We start from the raw sequence: 25623 nt of genomic DNA on the forward strand, positions 1-25623 counted from the left end.
TTTCAGTTTTAGATATCTCATACTGTTTGGAATGCAAAGCTTCTTTCAGTGATTGTTGCCATTGTATGGGTCATTAGGATTTGATATCTGCTCACTTTCTAAAAAGAGATGGTGACGATGATTTGCATTAACACAGCTGTCATTCTCCAGCCGTTTAGCATTTGAATAATGTCTCATATTTTTTCATGATGAGAATGTCCATTGTTTGTTTCCAATTTCTATGGATGTTTTCTATGAATTGTGTCATATTTCTGAAACTGTCATCATACAAGGGGTAAATTGGGATGAGGTCTGATTCTGGGGGAGGTTGATGATTTTATAAAATAAAAGATACTTGGGAATAAAGTCAAGGGTCTGAATATGGGTAGTGTGCTGAAAACTATTAAATATCCTAAGTTATTTTTGCCTTCACAGATGAATTCAAGAGCGTCTAGGTAATAATTCTCTATAATCTTCCTTCTCTTCTTATCCTCTGGCTCCTTACTGATTCCCAATATTCCCACTTCATCCTAGCTCATTAGAAAATTCAACAAATATGTATTAAGCATTGATTGTGTTAGAAGCCAAGTGGTATTATCCTAGTCAATAGAACATTGGGCTTGGAGTCAGGAAGACTCATCTTCATGAGGTCAAACTGGCCTCGGACACTTACTAGCTATGTGACTCTGGGCAAGTCATTTCTCATCTGTAAAATGAGCTGGAGAAGCAAATGGCAAACCACTCTAGTATCTTTGCCAAGAAAACCCCAAAATGGGGTCACAAAGAGTTGGACACACCAAAATGAATGATTTAATTAAATTTATTCAATAATAAGAAATAATAGGATCTACCCAACCAATGTTCACAAATTACAAAGACTCCTATGGTTATTGTGGCAGGAAGAATATGGTTTTAGCATATCAGTCTAGATCTAAATTCATTCCCTAATTTTCATTATCCTTGCTAATCTGAAATAAACATATTTTGGATTTGTAGATTAATAAAAAAATCCCACAGCCCTCCAAACATCTGTACATAGCAAAACATGTCTTGACAGGCTTCAAAAGCAAATGAATGCAAGAAATTGACCCAACTTGATTTTGATCTATATCATCTTAAAACAAAAGTTTCAAAATCTCTAAACTACCTGTGGTTCTTTCTCTTTCTTCAGAGGTCTCCATATTCTTACCTACAAATGTCTCAATTCCTACATTTCCTGGTAAAGTAAATGGAATTTTTAAAATGCATGTTTGTTATCAATGAATCATTTTAGGCTGTAACCTCAAACCTTGCAAATTGTAGATTAGAAGACTCTCATTCTTATATGACTAAAATGGGCTAATACTTCACAGTTTGGACTTTCTTCATAAAGATACTAGTTACATGTGCACAAAACTTAAAATATGAGCTTCGAACAACAAGTTATCCTTTACACTTTGGGTTCCTGCAAAGTAAAAAGCTTCAGCTACGTTTTCCTGGCCAGTCTCTAGATTTGTAGTGATTCAGTTGACTATTAGTCTTTCAAACACTTACTAAAAGACCTATATGGAAAATAAATTGCTCAGCCACTAAAATACATCACATAAAGCCTCAGATCTCTTTTTAGTGGAAACTTCATAAATTTAATAACTATTCCCAGTGGCCTCATGCATATTTCAGAAATGGATCCTAAGAATAAATAAATAGGTTAAGGGAAAATACCTGTTCAGGGAAAAGTACCAATATATTTCTGGAGAACACTTATATTAAGAATAATGTATTGAGAATGTCCCATCAGTGGCAAAAATATATACAATTTCAAGAGCAGAATATAATATTTATCAGTAAATTTTGCCAACCTTAAGTTAATTTTCTTCAAGAATTTACAATATATGTATTTTTAAAACTTCCTGTCTTGTAGAAGCATGTAGTTTAGGGATAAAAGTTAAATGAAATATATGATGAATAAGTGAGGAGAAGAAGAAAGGGAAATCAGTTTTAACCTAATAATAAAATAACCCAATTAGAAAGATGTCCTTTTGTCCTTACAAAAGGAATATACCATATCAAATTAAGATATGATTTATTCAGAGTTAGAAGAAAGTGAAATCAAAGCACTATCTTTTTTTCTTTGATATCTCAATGTTGTATTCCCTCACTGCCATTGTTTCAGCTGATTAAAAAAGTACATATTATTGACTTAAATTTCCAAACCCTTGCCCCCCTAAAATGAAGTATGTTAAAGATATAGACTAGAGGGTGTGTTTCAAGATAAGTAGTAAGGAGATAAAGAAAGGGTGACTGTGGTAACAGTCGTCTAAAGTAGACCAAAGAAAATATGTGTTCTAGTCAGCTCAGCTGCTAAGGGAATTTATTAAGTGGTAGCAGGATAGAGTTGAAAGAATGGATGTGGGGGGCGAAGCCAAGATGGCAGAGGAAAAGCAATGACTGTCTTGAGCTGTCTCCCAAAGCCCTCCAAATACCTAAAAAAATGGCTTTAAACAAATTCTAAAGAAGCAGAAGGAATGCATATGGAACTCAGCAATCATCTAGAGGAATGGCCAGAGTGGAATGATGAGTAGCCATGGCAGCAAACAGAACAAGACCAAATCAGAGGCAGGCTAAGAGCAGTTAAGTAGTGTAGCATGGCCGAATCCATCCAGGATCTCGAACACCTAGACTAGTAGCAGAAATCTATGAGTGGCCAATGCCTTTCTCCCACCAGAGCAACTGAAGATGGAGGGTAGGATGTAAGTACTTTTTGAGCTCATGTATTTTGGTTTGCCTGCAAAAAGGGATTTGGAATAGTTCCAAGTATTATACTAAATGCTGGGGATACAAATACATAGGAGAATGTGGACCAGAAAGGGATATTTTGTTTTACAAATTACAGGAATGGTTAATGAAGCCATAGAAGAGTAAATTGACAGACCCTTTCCAGTAGTAATGGAAGTATTTATTTCTTTATGGTTATAGAACTGCAAAGGTAAGGTAGCACGCAACAAAAGGTACACATATGACACCAAAACAGTTTGTAGGAAGATAAGCTGAGAATTGGCTGGACACAATCTAGATGTAATAGCCCAGTTTGACACTAGCCAATCAGGAGATTGGGTGCCAGGGTGGGAATTCTGGAGCCGAAAGTGTTAGGTCCACCAGGGTATGGTCTCTGGGCTAGGTGGCAAGGCATTTGATGAGAAGATAGCTGTTATTTTCAATGTTAGGGTACTAATTATCAATGCTTTCCTCAATATATCAATACATATACATATATACATACATACATACACATATACACATATGCACACACATACATATATCGGTGCTTCCATCAATTTGCAATTTAAGTAGATAAATTTGAACAAGAACAGACCTGGGAAATTAGTCCAACTCTCCTCATTTAACAGATGAGGAAAGTGAGTTACAGAGAGGAAATGACTTGCCCAAAGTTAGACAAGATAAGTTATCAAGGAGCTGTTTTTTCTTCTGAATTTGCCATCCTGTTTTCAGTGATACACTGCAACTTTGGCATTAACATAATATTAAAATGCTTGCTATGCTAATAGCTTATTAATTTAAGTAAGCAAAACCTAACACTCTGTAGGCTCAGTGAGGACAGCAGTGATTCACAGGTTACAAGCTGAGACAATCTGCTTCCCTAATTCCTCCTTCCCCTGCTGCCTCTCCTCAAGATACTTCCTTATTTCTTGGTGAACTGGGACAGATTTCTCCTTATATTCCAATATTCCTCCTGTGCAGCCCACATGCCTTCAAAATGCCTTGTGTCAAAGTAGATATTATTGGAACTACTTATCAAGTGGGATGAGAGAGAGGAGTTAGCTTCAACAGTCTCAGGGCTAATGGAATCTGTGCACATCATTTCCACCCACTGCTTTAATAATAGAATTCATAATGCCCACTCTACGCTTTACCCGCACACTTCCTATCTTGAGTTCACTACTTCAAGAGAGAAATGTATTTATCTTTCTCCCACTCATCCTTTTCCTTACACATACATCTTCTCTGCTTAGAGAATATAAAATATATACATACATACACACATCATATTAGCACGTTTATCTATGTGTATATTTATAGGTACATTAGCATGTATTTGTGTCTCTATGACAATGTATCTTTTCCATACCTTTTGTCTAGTTCTATTTATTCTTATAAAATATTATGTACCACATAATACATTTTAGATTTGCTTTGTACCAAGCACCTAATATGTCAAGAATACTTGGGATTTCTACTGATTGTTATAATTCACACATCTGTAATGTTACAAAACCTTCTGTTCCACTCAGAAATTTGCTCTTTCCTAAGCCAATATTGATTATTCTATCAGAGTCCCTTCTCATCCTTATTATCTATCCATAGCTTATTACCATCAATAGTGTTGACAAAGGAAACCTGTAAGTTGTTATTTAACTGGCTCTTCTACTGTGTACACTGAAAAGAGATTTAATAATAACAAATAAGCTACTTTCTTTTGATCTATGAAACACAAAGCACGGGAGATTTCAGCAACACACACTAACAAGAGATTCATCAATAGAAAAAGCCTGATGCTATAAATAAATACAACACCATAATAGGACTAAGACACCTCGGAAAAAGTAGAGCACCACCCCAAACTGACCTTTATGCTAATTGCATAGCTACAATTTGCAAGAGCCAAGCACTGATACAACATACTAGAACTTTCTTAGAGATTGGCTACATAGATTTGTTACATTGTTACATTTGTTACATGCATGGTTACTTAAAAGATACTTTGATATTTTTAATGATTTGTCATTTCGTCAGCACGAATACTGATTTCACCAGCATAGACTGTCATCATCTCTAATCTTTGGGGTTGATCGGCCAAAAAATTCATTACTGGGTATCCAACATGGTGATGAGCATCTACTCGCTAAAGTCAGCTGGTTCTCGGTGGGCAGGCAGACACATAGGCCGACACAGGGCCCAAAATCAAAACATTATCGTTACAGATTATATTTATGTATCGCTTTATAGTTTTTAAAGAGCATGCCATAAAAATGCTATTAATTCCAGAGCTATATAAAGGAACATTTGATCCTCACAACTACCCTATGAAGTAGGTGCTATTGTTAACCCCATTCTACAAGTGACAAAACTGAGGATGAGAAGAGATTCAGTGACTTGTCTTGGATCACACAGCTAATAAGAGTCTAAGGAACAATTTGAACTCAGGTCTTCCTGACTCTAAGTCTAGCTCTCTATTTAATGTGCCACCAAACTGCATTACTGTCATAACCTTAAATCCAATATCATGTCCAAGCTAAGAGTAACAGTAGGGCTTTTGGAGAGGTCTTAAAACTACAACATATATATGTAATCCATAAGCAGTAAAATATTAGGAAAATGTAATCATAGCTTAATACAAATTTCAGAGCTGGGGAAGTTATAGATGATATAATACAGTTTAATATGTAATCAAACTCAAATAGAAAAGCACCCTTACAAATGTAAACTGCTTATTGACTTTGAAAACCACAAATTAACATCATCTGTGTTTTATTGCATGTTTAATTTATTATATTAGATATTTCTCAATTACATTTATTCTGTTTAGAGCATCATTCCTCAAGACTGACACCTGTGAATTATAATCTATACTGAGCATTTTATTGATGAGGAAACTGAGGTCCCTGTGATAAATATCAATTAAACACATTAATTAAAATCTTGATAATCAGAAATATGACAAAATCTTAAGATTACTCATGCACTGTGAGCATTTAATAATGTTTAGTTCCTTTCCAAAAGTGATTAAGCTAGAATCAAGAAAATAACTTTCTGCAAAAAACAGAAAGGAGGAACCAACCAGGAGTAGGTAATGAAGGGAGAAATACGGTGAGGTGGGGGGAACACCACAACGGGATATTTAAGAATGCTATTAATGCTACAGCTCCAGTGAAAATGTCATTTAACTTTTTAGAAATGCCCTTTTAATACACTGGTACTGAACAAATTCAGAAACCCCATCTAACAGTGGGCTCACAAAAGAAATCAATAAACAAACAATAAGTGGAATTGATACTATAAGATGGTTTATTTTAGAATGAGATGAGACTCAAAGACAACAAACTTGAAGTTTGTTTGTGAAGCTCAGGGTTTAGAAAGATATTTGTGCCCTTGATGAAACAGAGAAGTTCAGAAGATGGGTAGGTTGGGTTCAGGAAAGAGACAAAGGCCTCTGTTTTGTCTATGTTGAGTTTGAGATGCCTACAAAACACCCAGTTTGAAAATATCTAGTAGGCAATTGGTGGTTGAGACTGAAACTCAGAGGAGAGAACAGAGCTGAATCTGGGAGTTATCTGCATAGGCATGATGTGACAAAATAAATAAAAATACAATAGAAAATAGATGTTAATAGTGGCTTTCTAGGTCAATTTTAAGCCCACAGGGACTCTTATGTAACATTTAGTGGCTTCCATTTCTATTTGAGTTTGGCACCACTGCACTACAACTTGTTGCCTCCTATGAAGAAATAGTTTAAGCATTACTAACTACATTTTACACTTAAGGAAACTGAGACTCAGAAACACTAAGCAACTAGCCTATAATCATTACAGCTAGTGAGTGTTGCAACTGGAATTTGAACCCAGGTCTCCCTCAGCTATAGTCTTTGGCAGTAGATAACATTCATTCTATTTTTTCCAGCTTAAGAAGAATGATGCAAACAAAAATCTAACATTATAGAAAACTCCCCCAAAGAGAAGTGTCATATGAGGTTGCTCTAGCTAAAAGAATAAAGAAGACAACCTTAATTAATGCTAAAAAATTATTAAAGCACTTTTTCAAGTACTGTGAATGGCAGTCTGTTGTGATTAACAAACCTTCAGATGTAGCCTGCATTCACTGCATGTATAAATTTGCAGCTACAATAAATGAGTTCATTTCTGGAACCTTTTGTAGTGAAAACAACTTTAGGAGGAGGGATGGTTGATTAATTATTTTTAAAGGCTCTTGCTGCCATAATTATAATTCAGTCTACTTGTGTTATGTTTGAATCCAAGATAATAGAACCAGAGGAAGAAATTAGAGTGGTGTTTTTCTCTCCTTTTCTTTTTGAAGACACAGTTCTAGTGTTAGCCTAAATTAGCAGACAATTTTTTTTAAAAAAATCTGAGCCACTACAATTTTCTGCCCACATCATAGAAAGAATCATGACCAATCATGTGTCATATTGTCAATTTCAATCATACACCATTCCATCTTAAGCTACCTTAGCAATTTTCTTTATTCTCCTCTACTTTTTAATGTTTTTTTTTTGAAGTCGGAAGAGGATGAAATCACTTTGATTGGTGCTAAATGTCAACATGATGGTTTGACAGAGGGACATTTTACAAAGAGAGAGAGGGCGGAAAATGAATCATAATAAGGGTAAAAATAATCTACTGACAATTGCTTATAGAGTTAGTGGCATAGGGAGATATGGAACACACAAGTCAGTCCCACAAAGACAGGTTACCCCTAACAGGTAACATTCTCACAACTAATGCCTCCTAATCTCCACATGTTCCAGAACAACATGAAAGAAAAAAAATGTACTAACTCACCCTCAGAGCTGCATTCAGATTAGTGAAGCATTATACTTTTTGTCCAATTTTCTTGCTTGACTTTTTCGAGATTTATAGCTAATGTTTCGGTAGTGTTATATGGTCAAAAAAAATACAAACCAAGTAGTGCCATTGAGTGAGGTGACAATGTCAAAATCACATTGAATATAAATAAATACAAGAAATAAGTGTCCCAAGAGCAGAAGAATGTCACTAAGCTGGATTGAAACCAGAAGCAGTTTGCTTTTTCCTTTTCAGAAGCTCATGACTTGAAATGAAATTGACCTACATTATTCATCTTACCCTCCCACCCTCAAGAAAAACCCATCAAGGAGAAAGGATATACCAGATGGAAAATAAAGGTTTTTCTGTATTTTATATTTCAATTTAACCTGAATCTATATAGATTCAGTACATCAATTATGAATCAGAACTTTTTTCAATATATAAAACACTAAAATTCCCACTTGCCTGTCAGAAAGTGATATCTCACAAATATATGATACCTCGTGCCCATATGAAAATATGGAAAATGTCCAGAGGAGGGTGAACAGGATGGGGAGGAGGCTGAAAACTACACAATATACAGATAATCTGAAGAAACTAGGGATATAAGCATGGCAAAGGGAAAATTAGGAGAAGACATGATAGCTGTCTGAGTATTCAAAAATTTGCCATATGGTTTAGGCATTAGACTTAGACTTCTTGCAAGTCAGAACTAGGATCAATGATTGAGAATTTTAGGAAATCAGATTTCAGTTGGATATAAGAAAGTTTCCTAACAATTAGAGCAAAAGTACTGAATAAAATGAAGTCTCCCATCATTGTATGTTTTCAGGCAAAGAATGCATAAAACTGGTTGAGGAGGATATACATTAAACTAAGGTTTCTTTAAAATCTATGATTTTATGATAATTTATTTTGAGACTCATAGGTCCTTTTTGTAGTTGACTTACAATTTATGATCCAAAGAAAGCATTCTAAATACTATTCAATGCAAATCTAGGAATCTAGTTCAAATAAGGAGAATATATATATTAATAATTATTATATATTATATATAAATAATATCATGTTATTAGTCAATAATTATTTTATTAATTATTTATTAACAATTTTATTAATATAATTATTGTATTATATATTAATATATAATAAGGAGAATATATGTATATATATGTGTGTGTGTATCTTCTTATATATTTTATTTTATGCTTTTTAAAATGTTATTCTAAGAAGGGATCTACAGGCTTCACTAAACTGATGAAAGAGTTTATAACACACATACATGTTACAAACCCCTGTATTAGTTGTTTCAATACACATATACCTTCTCATTCATGTTATTCATGTCCATTTCCTCCCCCAAATCTTCCAGAGAAGATCTAGCCAATGTTTTTGTAGGAACCAGTGCAGGATTAAGGTTTTCCATTTGATATCTCTTGCTCATGCAGAATAATATTTCACCATACTCATATGCCATAACTTGTTCAACCATTCCCCAACTAATGAACAGCCCCTCAGTTTCCAATTCTTTGCCATCATGAAAAAAACCTGCTATAAATGTTTTTGTACATATGTGTCTTTTCCCTCTTTCCTCAACATTGCACAATTACTTCTTATCATTATCCATTCTTAATAACTAACATTTTCTAATTTGACATTGATCACATTTCTTCTAACTAGCCAATAGTATATATCCAAACAATTGATTCTGAAGTGACTCCCATTGAAAACACTAAGTTTCTTGTCTGATAATTTTAGTAATTTGTTTTTTGTACTCACTGTGCCAGAACCTACTGAGATTCTTTTGGGGGATAAAAAAGCTCAGTTAACTAATAAGCCTTTCATTATTTCACATTAAACTCAGTGAGGAACTTCCTTCAGAACATTTTATGAAGTTTTTTGTAGATTTTCTCTACTTCCTCCTTCTGTATAACCAATGTTGACATATAAACTGTGATTATATTCATGGTGGTCTTTTTGCTAGCACAAATTATGAGTATCACAGGGATACATACCTGTGGCACAGCTATGCTTAGGTATATACCCTAGGATGAACACTACCATGGGTCTTTCCCTTTCGCCTGATGGTTTGTCAGTGAGTGCCAATGCTCTATTTATACCTTTAGTATGACAAGTGGAGTGAGCTTAGATGACCAAGTATCCCGTGAAAACATGCTTTGGGGCATATCAAGACCTACACTGATAACCACTCTATTTGACTCTCTAAATTAACTTGTGACTTATCCTTCTATTTATTTATAACTTCTTTGTATCTTCTGGTTTCGTTTATAATGAAAAAGTCAATATGGATATAGTTCATTTTTTCAAGTAGTAAGTCACTTTGTTCATATTTGGCAAAGATTTCATATTTAAAGTACTTGCAGTAAAATTAACTTTATAGTCAGCCTATAAACCATGATTCTTATTACTCTCTTCCTCCTCCCTTTGGCATCACTTTATTACCAATACAGTGAAAGTGGGAAAAAGTTGAAGAAAACTGAGAATCATTTTGCATTTCTATGGTCTCATGATTAACATAGTCAAAGGATTGACCACCTACTGGCCAGCCTCCTGGCAGTGATACTGTCCATTTTCAGACTGGTTTTCAGACAGGAAATACAGGGTGTCACCAGAACCTTATTATTTTATATTCTTCTCTAGCTTGGTGATACTTGTTACTGGCATTGTCTTCTTGAACATAGGGTAATCTCTTCACTGTGATGAGGCCAATAAAGCATTTGGAATAGGAATTTTCATTTCACAAACCATGAAATAGACAAAAAGACAAATGGACCTCAGTTCTATGTGACTCCTTTCTGCTTTTTGGTGACAATGCAGAAGGAGATGAAGTAAGGTTACTAAGAATGACTTGATTCTTAGATCATCTCGAGTCACTAACATGTGACATTTGTCCAGTGACCAATGCCAAAATGTATCTATATTCTCAATTCTGCTATAAATGAAACCAGAAGATACAAAACATATTGCATACAGATGGAAAGAATTTTCACAGGTTCTTAGAAAACCAGTTCAATGAAATCCGATGCAATTCAACAAACTTTACTGAGCAAGGCCTTATATTAGCACATAGGATATACAAAATAGATTTGGCAGAGACTCTGCCTTTGAAAATTTTTAAATTAAGTTGGGAAGGGGATGACTATGTATGGATAGTTGATTCAGTTGTTTGAACAAGGGCAATAAGAGATATTATTCTATAAATCACTTGATCATCTCACCTTGTACTGCTCATGATGAGTAAAAACAAACAGATCACCAAGAAGCTAATGACAGCTTATACGCATGCATTCATTGCAGATGACAGAAGTAAAGATATTCTATAAAGAATTTAACAAGACCCAACAAACTGAATCAACATGTACTTTGATACTTAGCAACTTTAATTCAAAAGTCAATGGAAACAAACATATCAAAAAATATTTTGGAAAATATGGATTAGATTAAAAAAGAAAGTAATTAAGGTTTGTGGACTATCTAGAAAATGTCTATCTATAAATTTTTAACACTTGCTTCAAAAGAATACTCTGAAGGCAATGGATGATTATAATAATAAGGCAAGCAATAAACAATGTCATTTTTGAAAATTAGCTGTATTTTAACAAGCAGAAAATGATTGGTTACAGACTTATTATTTACAAAATTAACTGTATGTGATCAGATAATCAACTGATTAGCCTGGATGGGCATATTGGAACCAGGATCTAAACAGCCATAAATGTTAAACAGAAGAGTTTCTATTTAATCTGCAGAGAAATAGGGAACTGTGGGAGTTTATTGAGCAGGGGAATATGTGGTCATACCTATGTTTTAAGAGTATCATTTTGGCAGCAGTGTGGCTGATGGATTGGAGAGGGGAGAAATGTGATGCAGGGAATTCATTTAGTTGATTATTGCAACCATATAAGAGACAGGTGATTTTAAAAAAAAATCTGATGTTTGGAGACAAAAAGATAGATGCAAAAAAAATATTATAGATGTATAATTAAAGACTTAAAGACAGTTTCAAAACATTTTGGGATGAGGGAACATGTGAAGTTAAAGGTGATTCCAAAGTTACAAACCTATGTGACTAGAAGCAAGGTGGTGTCCCTAATAGAAATAAGGGAATGTGGAAGAAAGGAATGTTTAAGGGGACATATAATGAATTCTATTTGGGACATGTAGAGGTTTTTGTTTGTTTGTTTGAATTTATTTATTTTTAGTTTTCAGCATTCACTTCCACAAGATCTTGAATTCCAAATTTTCTCCCCATCTCTCCCCTCCCACACTCCAAGACAGCATGCATTTTGAATACCCCTTTTCCTGATTTGCCCTCACTTCTATCACCCGCCAATTCTCTTATCCATTTCCCTTTCTATTTTCCTGTAGGGCAGGATAGATTTCTATACATTGCCTATATATCTTATTTCCCAGTTGGGTGTAATAACAATTTTTAACATTTGTTTTTAAAACTTTGGGTTCCAAATTCTCTCCCCTCCTCCCTGCCCACCCACTCTCATTGAGAAGGCAAGCAACTTGATACAAGTTATACATGTGTAGTCATGCAAAACACTTCCATAATAGCCATGCTGTGAAGAGCTAACTATATTTCCCTTTATCCTATCCTACCCCCCATTTATTCAATTCTCTCCTTTAACCCTGTCCCTCCTCAAAAGTGTTTACTTCTGATTATACCCTCCTTCAATCTGTGCTCCCTTCTATCATTGCCTCCTCTCTTATCCCTTTCCCCCCTATTTTCCTGTAGGTTAAAATAGATTTCCAAACCCAATTGAATGTGTATGTTTTTCCCTCCTTAAGCCAAATCCAATGAGAGTAAGATTCACCTTCTCACCTCCTTCTCTTCCTCCCCCACAGTAAAAGCTTTTTTTCCCTCTTTTATGTGACATAATTTACCCCTTCTAACTCTCCCTTTCTCTTTCTCCCAGTAAAATCCTCTCTCACCCTGTAATTTTATTTTTTAGATATCAACCCTTCATACTCAACTCACTTTGTGTCCTCTCTCTCTCCATATATATATATAAAAATAAATATATATAAACATATAAATATATAATATATATAATATATAATATATAATATAACATATAATATTATATATAATATAATATATATAAATATAATATATAATATAATATATATAAATATAATAATATAAATATATATTTATATAAATGTATAATAATATTATATATAAATATATAATAATATAATATATATATAAATATATATAATATATAAATAAATATATATATATATATTTCTTCCAACTAGACTAATACTGAGAAAGGTCTCATGAGTTACAAATATCATCTTTCCATGTAGGAATGTGATTTCAACTTTAATAAGTCCTTTATTATTTCTCTTTTCTGTTTATCTTTTCATGCTTCTTGATTCGTGTATTTGAAAGTCAAATTTTCTATTCAACTCTGGTCCTTTCATCAAGAATGCTTGAAAGTCCTCTATTTCACTGAATGTCCATTTTCCCCCCGAAGGATTATACTCCATTTTGCTGCATAGGTGATTCTTGGTTGTAATCCTCGCTCCTTTGACCTCCGGAATATCATATTCCAAGGCCTCCGGTCCCTTAATGTAGAAGCTGCTAAATCTTATGTTATATTGATTGCATTTACACTATACTTGAGTTGTATCTTTCTGGCTGTTTGCAGTATTTTCTCCTTGACCTGGGAACTCTGGAATTTGACTACAATATTTCTAAGGGTTTTCCTTTGGGGATCTCTTTCAGGAGGTGATCGGTGGATTCTTTCAATTTCTATTTCACCCTCTGGTTCTAGAATATCAGGGCAGTTTTCCTTGATAATTTCTTGAAAGATGATATCTAGGCTCTTTTTTTATCATGGTTTTCAGGTAGTTCAATAATTTTAAAATTATCTCTCCTGAATCTATTTTTCAGGTCAGTTGTTTTCCCAATGAGATACTTCACAGTCATCTATTTTTTTCATTCTTTTGGTTTTGTTTCATAGTTTCTGGATTTTTCATAAAGTCATTAGCTTCCATTTGTTCCATTCTAATTTTTAAGGAAGTATTTTCTTCAGTGAACTTTTGGACTTCCTTTTCCATTTGCCCATTTCTGCTTTTGAAGTTATTCTTCTCCTCCTCATTGGCTTTTTGGACCTCTTTTGCCATTTGGGTTAGGTTATTTTTTAAGGTGTTATTTTCTTCAGTATTTTTTGGGTCTCCTTTAGCAAGCTGTTGACTTGTTTTTCATGATTTTCTTGCATCATTCTCATTTCTCTTCCCAGTTTTCCCTCTACTTCTCTTACTTGTTTCTCAAAATCTTTTGTTGAGCTCTTCCATGGCCTGGGAATGATTCATATTTTTCTTGGAGGCTTTGGATGTAGAAGCTTTGACTTCATTGTCTTCTTCTGGTTGTACATTTTGATCTTCTTTGTCACCAAAGTAAGATTCTATGTTCTATCATTTTGTGCTGTTTGCTCATGATCCCAGACATTTACTTGACTATTAAACTCTTTGTTAAGGTAGGGGTCTACTTCCAGTGTGAAGAATGTACTGTACCAAGTTTCAGGGGTTTTGTGCAGCTGTTTTCAGAGATACTTTAAATTTTTAGTTCTTCCAAGGTTGTATGATCAAGGGAGAGGTGCTTACTCATTTCCTGGCCTGTGCTCTGGCCTATGAGTGACCACAAACACTCTTTTCTGCCTTGGAACTGTGAGCAGGATTCCCTCTCCACTGATGCCACAAGCTCCACCATGATAGTGCTCCTCCTCACCCCAGGATCACCATCCACGACTGCAACTCAGACCCAAGCACAGGCAAAGCAAAAGAATCCTACCTCCACACCAACAAAGAGATCCCTGCAATCCCTCTCTAATCAGTTGCTTGATCTCCCCTCCATCTGTGGGCTGAGAGCTCCAGAACAGCTGTCACCACTAGGCTGCTCCAGGACTGCAGCCAAACTAAGCTCCTCTCTCATCAAGGTCCAACAGACCTTTCCCACTGACCTTCTAAGTTGTCTTTGGAATTTGTGGGTTGAGAAATCTATAAACTGCCACAGCTCCCCTGGATTCAGTCCTCTGTGGCCTGCTCTAGGTTTGCTGAGGCCTGGTCTTTGCCTGCGTGGCCCATGCTGAACTGTGCTCCTCTCCCAGCCTGGCACAACAGGCCTTTCCAGTCAGCCATCTAGGTTGTCTTGGGCTGGTAATTTCTTTCACTCTGTCTTTTTGTGGGGTCTGCTGCTCTAGAATTTGTTTAGAGTCATTTTTACAGGTATTTGGAGGAGTTTGGAGGAGAGCTCAAGCAAGTCACATATGGGGCATCCAATTATAAAAAGAGGTTATCTGCTACGAGTATGTACACTCATTTGCAAAACATAACAGAAAAAGATATCAGAAGACTATGAATGGTATTTCGTCCCTTCCCTGCAATCTATCCTGATGCACTATGTTGTACATAGCAACATCAAATTAATGATTAGCTCTGCATGTCTGCCTGCTTAACTCTGCTGCCAGATATTTCATCAGGTAAACCCATTTATCATTTTTTTACAGTAACAATATACTATCTCAATGCTTTATTTAATTATTATTAAATTAAATTCAAGAAATTTAAGACTGCAAAATAGATTGGCAAAGGTTTTGAGTATATGGCTTACTTTCAAAAAATATAGGGAATGGTGCCATTTAAAATGTATGTGATAAATGTATGGGCATTTCCAGAGATTTCAACATTGGCTTTCACTAGAGATTATATTGGAGGATTTAAAGAACAACAAACAATTTCACAAGATTAAGACTGAAAAGAAAAACTCAGCTTTCTGTGAAATTTTACACAAACAAGGAACAAAATATTTTTTTAGACAGTGCCCAAAGAGCACAAAATTAATTTGTTAAGGTTGCCATGGTAATGTCAATTTTTTTGACAAAGGATTAGTAGTGAACTTAACAAGACACAACTAGGCAAAAGGATTTTACATTTTCACTGGACAGAAAATCAGATTGATGAGGGTCTGTCAGTTGCATCTGCCATGTCTAAGTAGCACCAGCTGTATATTAAGCCCCAATAACATTACAAAATGACACATGAAACAGATGAGCCTTCCTACTGAAATGAGAAGCAGCATATGAAGGAAATTTACTATTATAAATGAACACAAGAAATTGTACACTTAAAGCACCTTAAAAACAATCCCAAATGCCCAAGATCTGTTAAAAAAAAAATAAAGGCAAATCTAAAGGAAATTGGAAAAGCACCAAATGAAATTAGGATACGTCATGTGTAGCCTATGCTTTGTAACTTACAAAACATTTTCCTTGTGCCAACCCCAGGACAGAGCCAGCAGGAGTAAAGTATTAACTGCACAGGAGCTAGTACCATTTTTTGTTGATTCTGTGACTCTCTGCCAGAGCCTAGTTTTGCACATAGTAGGTACATCATGAAATATGATTAAAAGAGTGCATTATCCCATTCTGCATATTTAACAAACTGTGGCTCATAAACATAAGTGAAATTAAGCTGAGGCATAGAGAGAATGACTTGCTTAAAGTCACAAAACCAGTAAGTATGTCAGTTGACATTTGAACACAGGTTTTGTGGCTCCAAATCTAGGGTATGGCCTAGCTCCTCTCAGTAGGAACAACTTGGAAAACATTCTATCTTTCTTTTAGATTCCATTTAGATTCCATTATTTTGCTTTTGCTGGAAATTTTTTATAGGAACAATATTTAAGCATATGGTTTAGTAACATGAGATGCAAACAGGAAATTGTCTTCTCTGTATCTCAGTTTATCTACAATTGAATGACATTATTCCTGCTTAAATTGTCCCATAGCACCAGGAAAGAGTTGCCCAATGATTCTGTTACAGGTAGAAACTTCTTAGTAGACAGAAAGTCATAGGATCATAAATATAGGTTAGGAAGGCAACACACACCCCCATTTTATAGATGAGGAAAATAGAGAGGTAATATGACTTCCCTAGACTAACTCAGCTAATAAGATAGAAAGCTAAGATTTAAACCCAGATCCTCTGACTCCAAATCCAGCCATCATGCCACTACAACATTTTGAGTCTTTTCTTGGGAACTGTAATGGTTTCTTCTTCAGTGAACATAGGCCATGACTGTGCAGCTTTCTGATTGACATTTATGACCCTCAACTTGTCATTCAAGATGGTCATTGAGACAATAGAAATAATTACCCTGCAAATGACAAGTGACTGGGCCAGATGTTTGTAGTCCAATTATTTCTGTCATCTAAACAGGACTATTTACAATCAAAGCTACCACTCAGCATTTGACTCACAAAGCCAGTCAATTTATAGATATGATCATAGTTTTTGTCTCATTCATACAAGGACCTCCCTCCTTCCTTTCTTACTTCCCTACTGTGTCCTTTTTCTCCAATTCTTCTCCCAGATTCCAAGAGTTAATCACTAAAATTTGCATCATGACAGAGCAGGAAAATGCTATATAAGCTTAATCAAAGAGTCACTGCCTTCCCCAACCCCTACACCATGCACATAAACCCAGCATAGGCCTTGGTCCTGACACTCCTCTTCTTACCTGTCACTCTCTCCATTGATCATTCTAAATTTCTCAGATTAGCATAGTGTTCTTGTTATATGGACACCGACCTTGGACATAAACCAAGTCTGCTTTCCTTTATGAGCAAAGCCAGCATGTGATTCTAACTCTCCAATACTATATTACTGCATCACCAAGTCTCCTACCAAATTCCCTGCCATGAGACCTGATGAGGGGCATTGATAGCAGATACATGGAAGTGGAAACAAATAGTTAACTGCTTTGAAGGGAGAAGAGGAGAAGAGAGATTTTCCCATTCTGAGCATTTTTCAAAGATGAAAAGGTAGCACCTTGGGGAAAAATATATCTAATAATAAGAGGATGTATTTCATTGCTGTCACAGTGATTCATCCTATTACATTGAGCACAGAAAAGGTGACCCTTCGCTCTTCTCTGTCCCTTTCTGATGGTTGGCAAGGGATTAGCAGGCAACTAGTAAAGTGAGACAAGATCACTGAGAGCCAGTGTTCTGTGAGTAGGCCAGTATCTTAGCAAAATGAATGAAACTTGGCATGAGTGAGTAGTCCCTGCACAAGCTACCCAGGAGATCATAAATTGGTCCAAGCAGAGGTCTGTAATTTGGCTCTGTAAAAACACAGGGATTTTCAAAAGTAGACTATGCAGTGAATTATTAAGTGGGCCTATCGACAATTTAAATGAAACAATATCTATCACACAGTCTCATTCTCTGTATTGTTACTCTCATTTTAACTTATATCTTCCCAAAACCCATCTATAGATGGCCCCTGAGGTGGAGAGTGGGGATTAGGGGGTGGAGACAGGAACCTACCAATTTTCACATGGGTCTCCTCAGATAAACTACCTCAGGTCCAAGAAACTATATGAGTCCATATTACACAAAAACATATCTCAGGAGCCCCCATCATTGTGTTAACTTTTATTAGTCAGAAGAAACAGTTTATTCAAAGCAGATGTCTATTTCATGAAATGATATAGTAAGAAATGTAGTAACAGACTATTTCCCCCACAAACTTGGGGCAAAGTCTTCCACAAATACATACACCATCATTAGGAACAGTTTGCACACCTATGGAAAACACATGGAAATAGGGAATAATATAGTAATAACAATAATCATAATCATAATAATCATATAGCTCTTCAAGGTTTGAAAGATGCTTTACAAATAATATATACTTTATCCTCACAGAAACCCTGAGAGGTAGGTGCTATTATTATCCCCATTTTCCAGCTGAGGAAACTGAGGCAGGCAAAGGTTAAGTGATTTGCCCAGGGTCACATAACTAGTAAATATCTAAGGTAGGATTCTGAACTCAGGTTTTTCTAATTCCAGGTCCAGTACTCTATCCACTTAATTGTCCAGAAATACATGTGGTCATTCAAGAGATGAGGAGAGATACACAAATAGGAAACATGTAGCCAGAAATCCTACCCCAGTGTTTCCTTATGTCAAGACTCTAAGCCTGGGTTCTCAAAGGTTATGCCAAGTGAGCACAAACTTTGGCGGGTTCCACCAACCTGAAAAGGTTAAATGGAGGCTGAAAAACAGGTTATGGCTGTAGTGTGAAGACCAGACTGGCTAAATTCAGACTGGCCTCACTGGTCACAGAAATGGGCTTTTGGAAATGAGATGACTAAAATTCAGTGTTCAGAAACCACTCCAGTGTCCTTTCAGTGAGAGGTGTCTGAGAACAAAGAATAGTGGTAGCAGTTCATATTTATATAGTGTTTTATGGTATGTTAAGTACTTTCCTTATAATGTTTCTCAGTAATAAGCAGTGTACACATTATTATCCCAAATTTGCAAATAAGGAAACTGATGAGAAGAAACCTAAAAGAAGTTACATGATTTGTCCATGATCTCTCAGCTAGTGTCTGAGCTGGAATTTGAATGCTGGTCTTTCCTGACTCCAACTGTAGTATGCCTCATCATGATTCCTCTTATCAAAGGGACTGTTGACTCTTTCTCCCTTAACCTTACTGCCAGACTTAATCTATCTTAAATTGAAGGTGTCTTCTGCTCTCAAAATGGGTCCACACATCCATCTTCTTAGCTCTGTACTTTGCCCAACACCAAAGTAATGAGCTGACAGAGTGATGAGCTAATGTGGGCCAGGAGAGAAGGGAATGAGCCCTTCTTCTTCCCCATATCCCCAAAGATAAGCTAAAGAGTTGTAGTAGCAAGGAATCAACACCAGGGAACACTGACCTAGGGATCCTCTTAACCTTACCTGTTCCCCAGTTGCACAGAGAAATTTTGGACCTACAAACTAGAAGTTATCTTTCATTTAAACTGATACATATACCAGGAAAGAGATGCTAAGATCCAGATTGCACATAAGACCCACAAAAACAACTGGTAAATCATTATGAATTTCCATACTCTATGAACTCTTCCCGTATTTCAAAATTCCTTTTGATGTAATTGTGTACAACCTATAGTTGTATTTCACTTCACACTTCATCTCGTAATATATGAACAGCTTCCAAACTTTTGTTTCTAGACCTATCCATCTGGTAGAAGAAGAAAGACAATGGTATGGTGGGGTACACTATCCAAATCAGAATGATTTGATTCCACCTTATATTTCTTCTATGATGTACCTAGGAGGTACAATGAATTAGAGCACTAGGCCTTGGTTCAGGAAGACTTGAGTTCATATCAAATCTCAGCCACTTACTAGCCATGTCACCCTGGATTATTCACTTAACCTCAGTTCTCTCAACTGTAATATGGGGATAATAATAGCACCTACCTCTCAGGGTTGTTGTGAGGATCAAATGGGATAATATTTTTAAAGGGCCTGGTACATAATAGGCACTTAAATGCTTGTTTCTTTATTTACCTCCTATGTCTTCAGATAGCCCAAACTTTCTGCAAAAGCCCAATGTCTATTCTCAAACCTCTACCACCAAAACATGAACATCTGACATTTTAATAGAGGGATAAATCTGTGTATCAAACTAGAAGATGATACAAAGCTGGGAGGGATAACTAACACAGTGCCAGGTTGACAACCAGGATTCAAAAACATCTTGACATTGAGCTGAATCTAATAAGATGAAATTCAACAGGGCACTTATAAAGTCTTAAACTTAAGGTCAAGAGATTAACTTAAGAAGTTCAAGGTGGGTGAGCCATATTTAGACAGCATTATGGCTGAAAAAGAGCTGAAGGTTTTAGTCAACAACAAACCCAATAATGAACAAATTGTGACAGGGCAGAAAAGAAAGCTAATGTGATCTCAGACTGAATTAAGAGAAACATAGCTTCTAAGATTGAAGCAATCATAATCTCTCCACTCTCTGCCTTCATCTGACCACATCAGGACAGTATTGATTTCAATTCTAGGCAGAGCCTAGGAAGGGTATTGATAAGCAAGAGGGAAGTTTGAGGACAGTAAATAAGATGGTAAAGAGCCTTGAGTTTGTCATTGAATTATTGTTCTGTCAAATTTGTTAAAATGAGTTTCTAACATTTTGAGTATCAAAATAAACTGCTGGTATCAGCTGACAAACTGTATTTTAACTGGAGCATTATCAAAGACCTATCCATTGCCTACAATCAGATATCTAGGACATTGACCCACCAAAATTTAAGTGAAATGTTTGTTAATATAATTTGCAATACCAAATATTCATAATCTCAATCTGTATAGAATAAAAAGTTTCAAAATATTGAGATGCAGCAGAAAAAATTAAAATCACATAGGAACAGGATGAAGCATGTTTCATCTTCATACTCCTGTTAGCTCCTAGAGATTTGCCAAGGATATTTTCAGTCAATATGCAGAAGATGTTTACTTAATAATATTTTTAATAAACCAGAAAAAGCAATATTTTATCCACTATGCAATGGGCCTTTATTTCTCATTAACTAAAAAGGATTTGAACTATTTTCTTTGTCAACAACTCAATGCAGAGCTTTCATCAGTCTCTTGCTCCCCAACTTCCTTAAATGTTTTGAAATCACCCCATGACATCAAGGAGGAAAACATAGAACCCGAAGCTCAAAAGAGGGAAGAAAAGGAGATGATACAATACAATACAATACAATATAATGGTACAATGACAAAAGCTCTGGAAAGACAAAGCTTCTTTCATACATTAGACAGAATCTTGGCCAGATCAACGCTGTGCCTCAGTTAACAGGAGAAAATCTGGTCTCTGCGGAGATGTTGACCTATGTTAATGAAGACTTCTATAGTTCTTCTGAAAAAAAGGAAAAGGAAAAGCATGAGGAAGACACACATAGTCATACTGGGCCTCCAAAGAGATGATGTGGAAAGTGGTACCATAGCAGTTATCAAAGCCTTGTATAAAAAGACTTCTAGATACAAACAAACCAAAGCCAAAAAGTTTTCAACAATCAGATTTCCCAAAGGATTTAGTGAAAAGTCTTTCCCAAATATCAGTCCTAATTCAAAGTACAAGTTGATTAAAAAAACAAATCAGAATTTCTTTTCTTATTTTATATTTAAATTTTAATATTTAAGTTTATAACATGCTTCTTTTTCTTTTCTTAATAAAAAGAAAGGCACGTGAAGAAGAACATGAAAACAAAACTCACAAGAAGCTTACCTCTGAGGCACAAAGATGAACACAGTGGTGGGAGAGATGTAAAAAAGTTGGTGTTCACTACTATAACAATCATAGCATGAAAAAATAAAAAAGAACAAAAAGACCAGTATCTCAGGGACAGAGCATAATCTGTAGAATGTTAAATGTAAAGAACAATATTAGGACTGCAACTGGCCTCAAGAATACTTCTACCTAAACTCCATTCAACAAGATGAGAAGAATAAAAGAATAATAATGAATAACTTGCAATTTTAAAAGCACTTTAAGAATCAAGTGCATACATTATCTCATTTGACCCTTAATACAGTCTTGAGAATTTCAAAAAATACAAAATACATTTTTAAAATTCCTTTCAGTCTTATGTTCTCAATTATTATTGGAGGAGAGGTGGGTAATCAGAATGAAATAAAATATTGCTGTTAATTATATTTGCTTTAAACTATCTTACAGATGACAGCTAAGAGCAGCTTCTATTTCTCAAAGTCTTGACAAAAATCTAGTTGCTTATCAAAGTCAAGTCAATCAATCAATAAGCACTTACTAAGCACCTACTATGTGCCAGGTACTATGCTAAGTGTTAATAATGCAAAGACAAAAATGAAACAGTCCTTGCCTCAAGAAGATTACATTCTATTTAGAGAAATATATATACACAGCAAAATAAATTAAAAATTTATGCAAAGTAACACAAAGTTGTGTGTAGGGTAGCTAGAAACTATGGTGGGGAAAGACCAACTAAAGAGTCTCATCTAGAAGAGGACACTTGAGATGATTCTCAAAGATAGCAAAGGATATCAAGAGTCAGAAGAGAAGTGGAAGAGCATTCTAAGCTTGGGGGTCAGTAGTGCAAAGGCAAAGTGTCAGGAGAGAGAATATCATGTATGGGGAACAACACAGTATATATAAATACGTAACATAGACCGTATGTACATAAAACAAATGCATAAAATAAATACAAGATAATTGAGAGAGAATAAGCACTGGTGGCTGGGTTGGGTCTGATTTTTTTTTTTAATTAAACGTGGCACTTGAGCTGAACTTTAAAGGACACCAGGATTCTAAATGGTAGAAGCAAGAAGATAATATACCTGGCAAGTTATGTTTTATCATAATGAAACTGAGAAGTCCACTACAAATGAATCAAGCCTTGTACAGAAAACTGAGTCATAGAGTCATCACACAGAGGGCCCAGTGAAAAGGCTTGACAAAAAGGCAGTTCAACCATTAGAATCTTCAGCCATTAGAACCAATCTTGTTTTCATTGAGTATGGAGACTAAGGAATATTTCACACTAGCCTTTAAGGATTTCACTACATTGAAGCATCTTCCAGTACTAACTAATTCATAAAGTGCTAATGTATTCATAAAGTAGAGGTTGGTCTCCATCCTATAAGAGGTGAATGGCCTGATCTCATCACTCTATAGTTATCAAGGAGAATCAAGTGTTCCTCAAAAGAATAGAAGAAGGTCTTCAAACAGACAATAAGGAAAGAAAATAATCTGAAGAGGCGGAGGGATATACTAGCCATATGTTCAGGAAGGCAGAAAGAAGAAGAATGTGCAAAGGAAGGAAGGAAGGAGGACAACTGAACATGAGAAACTCCAGTAAATATGATACTCTTCCCATAGATGGAGAAGCCATATAATCTAAGGACAAAGTAGCTTCTTTCACTCCAAAGAATGATGCTGTGAATCTATAGGCATACCAGGAGAGAAGTCATTCAGCAATGATCAGAGAAAGAAGACACAAATAGTGGTGACTGTTGCCTTCTTGCTGAGAGATATCTTGGCAATTCTTCTCGTCCTGATATTAAGAATAGAGAGGCCTACAGATTTCCCAGGGCTTACATACAAAATGTTATGGAGAGTTGGCAAGATTGTGTGCCTTTCTCCAAGAGCATTCATGTGAACAGGATAGAAGGTAAGTGGTGTGGGTAATATAGGTCAAGGTTCAGAAAGGCATGACTGGTAATGGGAAACAGAGCCAAGGGATTCAAGGTTAGTTGATAGGGTTTGGTTGAATTTATGACTCATTGGGTAGAGACACATTGGTGTACATTAACACCCCCCCACACAAGATTACTAGATTGTAAACTCTTTGGGGTTATTCTAGAGGAACGTTATATCTTCAATGCCTAGGATTTAATAAATGTTTCTTGGATTAAAAAAAAAAAACAAACTTTTTTTTTAAATGTCCTGAGTTTTTTCTGCATTCCGTGCTCAAACGCGGGCGCTCCCGCTCCTCGATCCCATCCTCCACCCGACCCTCGCTCCTCCACGCCTTCGCCTCTCTTTGTGTCTCAGAACCTTTTTATGCTCCTCACCTTTCCTTGCTGGGTCGTCGCCACATCTCTGAAAGTGCACACGAGCAACATCACCAACAAGAATGACCCCAAGTCCGTCAACTCTAGGATTTTCATTGGGCACTTAAACACAGCCATGGTGAAGAAGGCGTACTTAGAGACCGTTTTCATCAAGTATGGCCGTGTAGCCGGCTGTTCTGTGCACAAGGGCTGCGCCTTCGTCCGGCATGCTAGCGAGCGCCATGATCGTGCCGCCATGCTGGGCAAGAATGGGTGAGTGCTGACAGGGCAGACTCTGGACATCAACATGGCTGGAGAACCTAAACCTTATAGATGAAGAAGTCTCAAGAGAGCAGCTCCTGCCTCCTATGGGCTTTTCGAGCCCCAGGGCTGGCTCTCTCTAGTCCCCAGGATGGGGGCCATGGGTCACCAACTCTCTTATTGGTCGCATCAAAGCAACTCTGCCTGTCAGACTCTTCGCCTGCTCCACCACTTCCAGCAGCTCATCAAAGTTAAAGTTGAAATGTATTGAGCTGGAGACCATCTAGACAGAACTTACCCAGATCAAGTAGAACATTGAGGCCTGCTGGGGCAGCTGGACCAGATCTCGGAGGAGCAGAGTCCTAGCACAAATGGCAAGAAGAATGATAGCAAGAAAAGTGAGGCCACTCAGGAGCACACGGCTTCAGAGGCAGAGACACCCTTGGAAGAGTTGTTGCCTGGGATGACAGCAAGAGGCGCTGGCACAGGATGATTTCAAAGGTTTGGACAACAGCCAATACACAGAGCTGGATGAATTGACTCTACAATAAATGGCTTTAAAGGGTGTCCAGGACCTCCTAAGTCACCAAGAATACCCCTTTTCCTTCCCCAAGACACCAACCCTCCCCACCCATTACCCATCCTTCCCTAGGCAACCCAGGATTCTTTTCCAAGAATGAAATGTCCTCAGCATCTTGCATCCAAAAGAAGCATTGAATTGCACTGGGAGAAGCCCATAAATGTCATCTTAAAGCAGATGGAAGATTTTTTCCCCCCTCTATCTCTGGCCTACTGGACAGGAAGGGATGATAGATTCAGAGCATTTTACATATGAGGAAACAAGCCCAGAGGGGCTAAGTCACACAATAAATGTTTCAAGCAGGATTTGACCCCAGCTCTTCCTGTGTCCAAGTTCAGCTCCATCCACTACCTCATGCTTTATTGTCGATACTCCTGCCGAGTGCTCAGCTGTGCCACTAGGTCACCATTATTATTATTAGTAAATAATTGCTATCGTTTATTAAAAAAAAATGTCCTGAGACTTACCAAACCTGATAACCACTACCCACTTATGATAATTGATGTAGGTTCAAATGATATCACAGGAAGGAACCTAGAAAACCTTTCTAAGGATTCTGAGGTTCTGAAAAAGCAACTGAAACCTCTAGGGGCACTGGTGGTATTTTAATCTTATTACACATTAAAGGGAAAAGTTTTAGAAAGAAGAGTAGACTTACAATACAAATGAATAACAAAAAAACAAAGCACTGTGCTGAACACAAAATACAAATGTAAAAGTGAAATCATCCCTGCCTCAAGGTTTACATCCTAACAAGGGGAGGCAGCACATAGGGTT

General features: G+C 36.3%; 1 pseudogene; it reads left to right on the plus strand.

Moving 5' to 3' along the window:
- Positions 1 to 4858: 4858 nt before the first annotated feature.
- On the plus strand, positions 4859 to 24817 carry LOC114053866 (annotated as a pseudogene).
- The last annotated feature ends 806 nt before the right edge of the window (positions 24818 to 25623 follow it).

This window comes from Vombatus ursinus, unplaced genomic scaffold (genome assembly GCF_900497805.2).
Source record: "Vombatus ursinus unplaced genomic scaffold, bare-nosed wombat genome assembly UNPS02014812.1, whole genome shotgun sequence".
Taxonomy (NCBI): domain Eukaryota; kingdom Metazoa; phylum Chordata; class Mammalia; order Diprotodontia; family Vombatidae; genus Vombatus; species Vombatus ursinus.